The sequence below is a fragment of the Oncorhynchus clarkii genome, chromosome 11 (assembly GCF_045791955.1).
Source record: "Oncorhynchus clarkii lewisi isolate Uvic-CL-2024 chromosome 11, UVic_Ocla_1.0, whole genome shotgun sequence".
In the NCBI taxonomy this organism is placed as follows: Eukaryota; Metazoa; Chordata; class Actinopteri; order Salmoniformes; family Salmonidae; genus Oncorhynchus; species Oncorhynchus clarkii.
Genome location: NC_092157.1, coordinates 20,586,839 through 20,595,598, shown reverse-complemented (window position 1 = coordinate 20,595,598; position 8,760 = coordinate 20,586,839).

Sequence of the window (8,760 nt, the reverse complement as noted above, 5' to 3'; positions counted from 1 at the left end):
GGTCTTATTGCTCCCGTGTGTGTGGCGTTGACCGACACTGTTGTTTTGGACTGGGTCTTATTGCTCCCGTGTGTGTGGCGTTGACCGACACTGTTGTTTTGGACTGGGTCTTATTGCTCCCGTGTGTGTGGCGTTGACCGACACTGTTGTTTTGGACTGAGTGTTATTGCTCCCGTGTGTGTGGCGTTGACTGACACTGTTGTTTTGGACTGAGTGTTATTGCTCCCGTGTGTGTGGCGTTGACTGACACTGTTGTTTTGGACTGAGTGTTATTGCTCCCGTGTGTGTGGCGTTGACCGACACTGTTGTTTTGGACTGGGTCTTATTGCTCCCGTGTGTGTGGCGTTGACCGACACTGTTGTTTTGGACTGAGTGTTATTGCTCCCGTGTGTGTGGCGTTGACTGACACTGTTGTTTTGGACTGAGTGTTATTGCTCCCGTGTGTGTGGCGTTGACTGACACTGTTGTTTTGGACTGAGTGTTATTGCTCCCGTGTGTGTGGCGTTGACCGACACTGTTGTTTTGGACTGGGTCTTATTGCTCCCGTGTGTGTGGCGTTGACCGACACTGTTGTTTTGGACTGGGTCTTATTGCTCCCGTGTGTGTGGCGTTGACCGACACTGTTGTTTTGGACTGGGTCTTATTGCTCCCGTGTGTGTGGCGTTGACCGACACTGTTGTTTTGGACTGAGTGTTATTGCTCCCGTGTGTGTGGCGTTGACTGACACTGTTGTTTTGGACTGGGTCTTATTGCTCCCGTGTGTGTGGCGTTGACTGACACTGTTGTTTTGGACTGAGTGTTATTGCTCCCGTGTGTGTGGCGTTGACTGACACTGTTGTTTTGGACTGAGTGTTATTGCTCCCGTGTGTGTGGCGTTGACCGACACTGTTGTTTTGGACTGGGTCTTATTGCTCCCGTGTGTGTGGCGTTGACCGACACTGTTGTTTTGGACTGAGTGTTATTGCTCCCGTGTGTGTGGCGTTGACCGACACTGTTGTTTTGGACTGGGTCTTATTGCTCCCGTGTGTGTGGCGTTGACCGACACTGTTGTTTTGGACTGAGTGTTATTGCTCCCGTGTGTGTGGCGTTGACTGACACTGTTGTTTTGGACTGAGTGTTATTGCTCCCGTGTGTGTGGCGTTGACCGACACTATTGTTTTGGACTGAGTGTTATTGCTCCCGTGTGTGTGGCGTTGACTGACACTGTTGTTTTGGACTGAGTGTTATTGCTCCCGTGTGTGTGGCGTTGACTGACACTGTTGTTTTGGACTGAGTGTTATTGCAACCGTGTGTGTGGCGTTGACCGACACTGTTGTTTTGGACTGAGTGTTATTGCTCCCGTGTGTGTGGCGTTGACCGACACTGTTGTTTTGGACTGGGTCTTATTGCGCCCGTGTGTGTGGCGTTGACCGACACTGTTGTTTTGGACTGGATCTTATTGCTCCCGTGTGTGTGGCGTTGACCGACACTGTTGTTTTGGACTGAGTGTTATTGCTCCCGTGTGTGTGGCGTTGACTGACACTGTTGTTTTGGACTGAGTGTTATTGCTCCCGTGTGTGTGGCGTTGACCGACACTGTTGTTTTGGACTGGGTCTTATTGCTCCCGTGTGTGTGGCGTTGACCGACACTGTTGTTTTGGACTGGGTCTTATTGCTCCCGTGTGTGTGGCGTTGACCGACACTGTTGTTTTGGACTGGGTCTTATTGCGCCCGTGTGTGTGGCGTTGACCGACACTGTTGTTTTGGACTGGGTCTTATTGCTCCCGTGTGTGTGGCGTTGACCGACACTGTTGTTTTGGACTGGGTCTTATTGCTCCCGTGTGTGTGGCGTTGACCGACACTGTTGTTTTGGACTGGGTCTTATTGCTCCCGTGTGTGTGGCGTTGACCGACACTGTTGTTTTGGACTGGGTCTTATTGCTCTCGTGTGTGTGGCGTTGACTGACACTGTTGTTTTGGACTGGGTCTTATTGCTCCCGTGTGTGTGGCGTTGACCGACACTGTTGTTTTGGACTGGGTCTTATTGCTCCCGTGTGTGTGGCGTTGACCGACACTGTTGTTTTGGACTGAGTGTTATTGCTCCCGTGTGTGTGGCGTTGACTGACACTGTTGTTTTGGACTGAGTGTTATTGCTCCCGTGTGTGTGGCGTTGACCGACACTGTTGTTTTGGACTGAGTGTTATTGCTCCCGTGTGTGTGGCGTTGACTGACACTGTTGTTTTGGACTGAGTGTTATTGCTCCCGTGTGTGTGGCGTTGACTGACACTGTTGTTTTGGACTGAGTGTTATTGCAACCGTGTGTGTGGCGTTGACCGACACTGTTGTTTTGGACTGAGTGTTATTGCTCCCGTGTGTGTGGCGTTGACCGACACTGTTGTTTTGGACTGGGTCTTATTGCGCCCGTGTGTGTGGCGTTGACCGACACTGTTGTTTTGGACTGAGTGTTATTGCTCCCGTGTGTGTGGCGTTGACTGACACTGTTGTTTTGGACTGAGTGTTATTGCTCCCGTGTGTGTGGCGTTGACCGACACTGTTGTTTTGGACTGGGTCTTATTGCTCCCGTGTGTGTGGCGTTGACCGACACTGTTGTTTTGGACTGGGTCTTATTGCTCCCGTGTGTGTGGCGTTGACCGACACTGTTGTTTTGGACTGGGTCTTATTGCTCCCGTGTGTGTGGCGTTGACCGACACTGTTGTTTTGGACTGAGTGTTATTGCTCCCGTGTGTGTGGCGTTGACTGACACTGTTGTTTTGGACTGGGTCTTATTGCTCCCGTGTGTGTGGCGTTGACTGACACTGTTGTTTTGGACTGAGTGTTATTGCTCCCGTGTGTGTGGCGTTGACCGACACTGTTGTTTTGGACTGGGTCTTATTGCTCCCGTGTGTGTGGCGTTGACCGACACTGTTGTTTTGGACTGAGTGTTATTGCTCCCGTGTGTGTGGCGTTGACCGACACTGTTGTTTTGGACTGGGTCTTATTGCTCCCGTGTGTGTGGCGTTGACCGACACTGTTGTTTTGGACTGAGTGTTATTGCTCCCGTGTGTGTGGCGTTGACTGACACTGTTGTTTTGGACTGGGTCTTATTGCTCCCGTGTGTGTGGCGTTGACCGACACTGTTGTTTTGGACTGGGTCTTATTGCTCCCGTGTGTGTGGCGTTGACCGACACTGTTGTTTTGGACTGAGTGTTATTGCTCCCGTGTGTGTGGCGTTGACTGACACTGTTGTTTTGGACTGAGTGTTATTGCTCCCATGTGTGTGGCGTTGACCGACACTGTTGTTTTGGACTGAGTGTTATTGCTCCCGTGTGTGTGGCGTTGACCGACACTGTTGTTTTGGACTGAGTGTTATTGCTCCCGTGTGTGTGGCGTTGACTGACACTGTTGTTTTGGACTGAGTGTTATTGCTCCCGTGTGTGTGGCGTTGACTGACACTGTTGTTTTGGACTGAGTGTTATTGCTCCCGTGTGTGTGGCGTTGACCGACACTGTTGTTTTGGACTGAGTGTTATTGCTCCCGTGTGTGTGGCGTTGACCGACACTGTTGTTTTGGACTGGGTCTTATTGCGCCCGTGTGTGTGGCGTTGACCGACACTGTTGTTTTGGACTGGGTCTTATTGCTCCCGTGTGTGTGGCGTTGACCGACACTGTTGTTTTGGACTGAGTGTTATTGCTCCCGTGTGTGTGGCGTTGACTGACACTGTTGTTTTGGACTGAGTGTTATTGCTCCCGTGTGTGTGGCGTTGACCGACACTGTTGTTTTGGACTGGGTCTTATTGCTCCCGTGTGTGTGGCGTTGACCGACACTGTTGTTTTGGACTGGGTCTTATTGCTCCCGTGTGTGTGGCGTTGACCGACACTGTTGTTTTGGACTGGGTCTTAATGCTCCCGTGTGTGTGGCGTTGACCGACACTGTTGTTTTGGACTGAGTGTTATTGCTCCCGTGTGTGTGGCGTTGACCGACACTGTTGTTTTGGACTGAGTGTTATTGCTCCCGTGTGTGTGGCGTTGACCGACACTGTTGTTTTGGACTGAGTCTTATTGCGCCCGTGTGTGTGGCGTTGACCGACACTGTTGTTTTGGACTGAGTGTTATTGCTCCCGTGTGTGTGGTGTTGACCGACACTGTGGTTTTGGACTGAGTCTTATTGCTCCCGTGTGTGTGGCGTTGACTGACACTGTTGTTTTGTGAATAAACATTCCACATATCAACTACCTTGCTCTCTGTGCCTGACTCCTCCACCCACTACTTCTAGAAGTACATGACAGAGTAGCCTAGCCTATAGGCCTGTATGTTTTAATAAGGTTTGTATCACAACTAAAGTTAAAAACATTACATTCATAACTGCATTTGTGGTCACTTTTGATAATGGTGTTTTCCGCTAGTGGAACGTTTGTGCTTATAGCCTACTACCATGTGCGCATTGCTGCACATATAATGTGAAGAGAGAGCCTAATAGTTTATCAACATTTTAAGCTAAAAGTGCTGATCTGTTGCGTCAGCCACATTGCATAAAAATATTTTTGGGATGTTAGATCCCAAATTAATACAACCACTATCAAATCCCACAACTGTCCCAGACTATGTTTGGAATATTTTTTTCTTGCACAGAATAGAATAGGTTGATTTTTGTACTATGGAGGTGATGAATTTGGATTTCTAAACTTCAAATATTATTAATCATTAGTTATGCTAGAGACATGAGGGGTGCCATAGTCTAGGGTCTACACCAGAAGTTAGGAGGAAGGTATATTAAGGTGCAATTAAGCTTGGAATGTACAGAGTGTAGGGAAAACGATCACATGTGGCCGGCATTGATAAGAGGAGAGAGCCATGAATTAGCGATGAAGGGTGTCCAGGTCACGTTAAGGGGGAAGGAACAGTTTATTGCCCGTATCACTTAGTTTCCTGCCTAGCAATAAAGATACAATGTTTAGCGAGAAGGAGAAGACTCCACCCAAAGTGGGGTATGTATACCACCACGTCTTTGTCGGTACAGCTGTTCGATCCTCTGGGATTAATAAACTTGGTTTGAGCTTTCATAGTGTCCGTTGAGTTCTTACTATGATAATTCGAACCTAGCAGGAGGGTAGATTCACATAGGCTAGTGCTTTTGCTATCCGTTAGGCCTACTTATCCTGTTGGCTGACGAAAAGTAAATGTGGACAGGTCATACAATATCTTCAATATGCACCTCGTAATTGGATAAGGACACGCGCAGTTCTGTCCCTGATGTGTCTGCCTTAAGTTTTAGCCTGTGAGAAAGACCCAATTACGTGACGGAGAGCTGTATGAGTGAGAGACTCATCGGATTGCACAGCACACTCAGGGAGAAGGGCACAATGCAACACTCCAGGATGTAAAAGGCATGGATTTTTTTAGGGTGCATTACGGCCACAAAGGGAATGCCGCTGTGAACTTCGAGGCATTTTCAAGTGCTTGTCAAATTGTGAAGAAGTGACTATTGGAGTGTGTACAGCCTGCACAAAAAAACAGCAGAGCTCATGCCTTTCAAGCAACTTTTTTCGAATCATCATTAGTCTCATGAAGAATTACAATGTATTATAAATTAAAACATATAGCCCAACGTTTGTAGAACAACTAAAGTTACATTAATAACTCTAAATTAAGCAGATAGGAGGACCTGTTTCTTTGTTAAGCGCTCAACACAGAATAGACGCATGTGACACTCCCTCAAATCCTTTGGAGAAAATGTCCTTTCTATTTTATTCAGCTTTGTTTAATTGTATTCTTCATAATATAAAATAATGCCACAGAATTATAAGCAAATCTTGTCTGATAAATGAACTAGTGTAGCCCACAGCCATTTGGCATAGTCATTTTAAAATGGCTTGTAGGCTATGTGTGGAAGCCAGGAGATGCTAAATGTGTTTGTGTTAATTAACAGGTCAATTACCTGAGACAGACCAGTTGTTTGCTTGAAAATCCCCTGCCGACAATTTCGTGACATCCACAGCCCTACCTATGCCCCAAAAGATCTTTAAAAATACTTCATCTGTTATGTGTTTGTGTGTTTCTTGTCCTTTGTGGGAGGCACAATGTGTTTGTCATGGTGACAGCAGATAATATCATAGCCCTGTTGGAATACTTGCTGAATATTTCATGCTAAATTATATTATATTTCAATACAAGTGTCAGACTAAGTTACCATGGTTCAGACATGGAGGGCTCTATTTGAACAAACCCAATGTAATGGTACATCTAACATGCTGACTAGACCGGCCACATTACATGTCCAAGCTGTTATTTAATTATTTCATCCAAACTGCTTACAAAGATCCAGCAAAAAAAAGGACCATATGCATTTCAGGTAAAATAACAACCCACTGTTTATCTCCCAGGACAAATTAGCTATCTACAGTAAACTAGCTAAATGTCCATTAATGTTTTGTGTGTTCCGACCTGTCCCAAAGTTAATAAGAGTTGCTTCTCAGTTGGTTTTGGTATTTTAATCTGCATGAATGCGTCTGGTGGCAAAAATGGCAAGATGGCAGATGCACGCGTGGGGCCGGTTTGGTCAAGTTTTAAACTCTGGCGGTCGCTATAGGTTCAGAGGTGTGTCAAATACTTTTGTTATTTTCACAACCAGAATTAGGGGCGCAGCAATTTGAATAAACAAGGTAAGTGTGCAAGTTGAAGGTGTGTCGAGGCTTGACGCCTCACGGGCCAATCGGGACGTGCTCCATGGCTAAATATGTGGTTGCTTCAAGTTGTGTATTTACGGTCCTTTATGTAATTGCCTTGTCATCAACTCTAATTTGAATGTTAGTCCGTTGTAGCTTAGTTTGTTAAATAGCCTACAGAAACTAAATGTACACCTATCCCATATTTGCAAAACATGTTGAACACGTTTTTGAACAGTAATTGCATGGCTTCCATATGGAAATATATTGATAACATAGCATTCACACTGATATTGGCCCACTGTAAAGTGCATTATGTCTGAGCCATGGATATGCCTAACGTTGTCAATAAGCAAGATTGAATTCACAATAGATAACACTAAACGAAAATTATAACGAAAGTTATCAACACCGACCATACCGACCACTTATTGCATGCATTTAACTGATATCGTTCATTACGATAAGTAGTTTATACTAGAGAAATGTGAAGTTTGGAATTAAATACATTTGCTAATATGGGTGATTGTTAATGGGACAATTGATGGCTACTACAATAAAACTAGTAGTAGTAGTTGAAAGGATCATTTAATAAAACTGGTGCACATTAATGTTATAAATGTGTCATTATATTAATCGTTGGCGCATCAATCCATGCAATTTATGATAAGACCTAAAAAGACAGCAAATAATTCTAATTAAAATAAAATAAAACAACTTGTTTGAAATAGCCTATGTCTAAATAAAGTTACAGACACCATAATTGCTTCCCGTGGGCATATAATTTTAGGCCTAAAACTACGTAGACTTTTCACGTGATCTGGAAACGGTCCAATATAAAGAGCAAGGGGAACGCCTACTCGCTGTTACTGCTCCAAAATATACAGTGCCTTCAGAAAGTATTCACAGCCCTTGACTTTTTCCACATTTTGTTGTGTTATAACCTGAATTTAAAATATATTAAATTTAGATTTTTTTGGGGTCACTGGCCTACACACAATGCCCCATAATGTCAGAGTGGAATTGTGTTTTTTTGTTTTTTTTTAAATACTAATGAATTACAAATGAAAAAGTGATGGCTTGAGTCAATTAGTATTCAACCCCTTTGTTATGGCAAGCCTAAATAAGTTCAGGAGTAAAAATGTGCTTTACAAGACATAATAAGTTGCATGGACTCACTATGTGCGCAATAATAGTGTACCCCACACATGCAATTATCTGAGGTCCCTCAGTCGAGCACTGAATTTCAAATCCAGATTCAACCACGAAGAGGGAGGTTTTCCAATGCCCCGCAAAGAAGGGCACCTATTGGTAGATGGGTAAAAACATTTAAACTGACATTGAATGTTCTGTTGAGCATGGTGAAGTTATTGATTACACTTTGGATGGTGTATCAATACACCCAGTCACTACAATGATAGAGGCATCCTTCCCAAGTCATTTGCAAGAGAGAAAGGAAATCCCTCAGGGATTTCACCATGAGGTCAATGGTGACTTTAAAAGAGTTACAGTTTAATGGCTGTGATAGGAGAAAACAGAGGATGGATCAACAACATGGTAGTTGCTCCACAATACTAACGTAATTGACAGAGTGAAAAGAAGAAAGCTGGTACAGAATACAAATATTCCAAAACATGCATCCTGTTTGCAACAAGGCACTAAAGTAATACTGCAAAAAAAATGTGACCAAGCAATTCTCTTTTTGTCCTGAATAAAAGTGTTATGTTTGGGGCAAATCCAATACAACACATTACTGAGTACCCCTCTCCATATTTTCAAGCATAGTGGTGGCTGCATCATGTTATGGGTATGCTTGCAGTAGTTAAGGACTGGGGAGTTTTTCAGGACAAAAAATAAATGGAATTGATCTAAGCACAGGCAAAATCCTAGAGGAAAACCTTGTTCAGGCAGCTTTCTACCAGATACTGTGCGATGAATTCACCTTTCAGCAGGACGCTAACCTAAAATACAAGGACAAATTTACACTGGAGTTGCTTACCAAGAGGACATTGAATGTTCCTGAGTTGCCGAGTTACAGTTTTTACTTAAATCTACTTGAAAATCTATGGCAAGACCTGAAAATGTTTGTCTAGCAATGATCAACAACCAATTTGACAGAGCT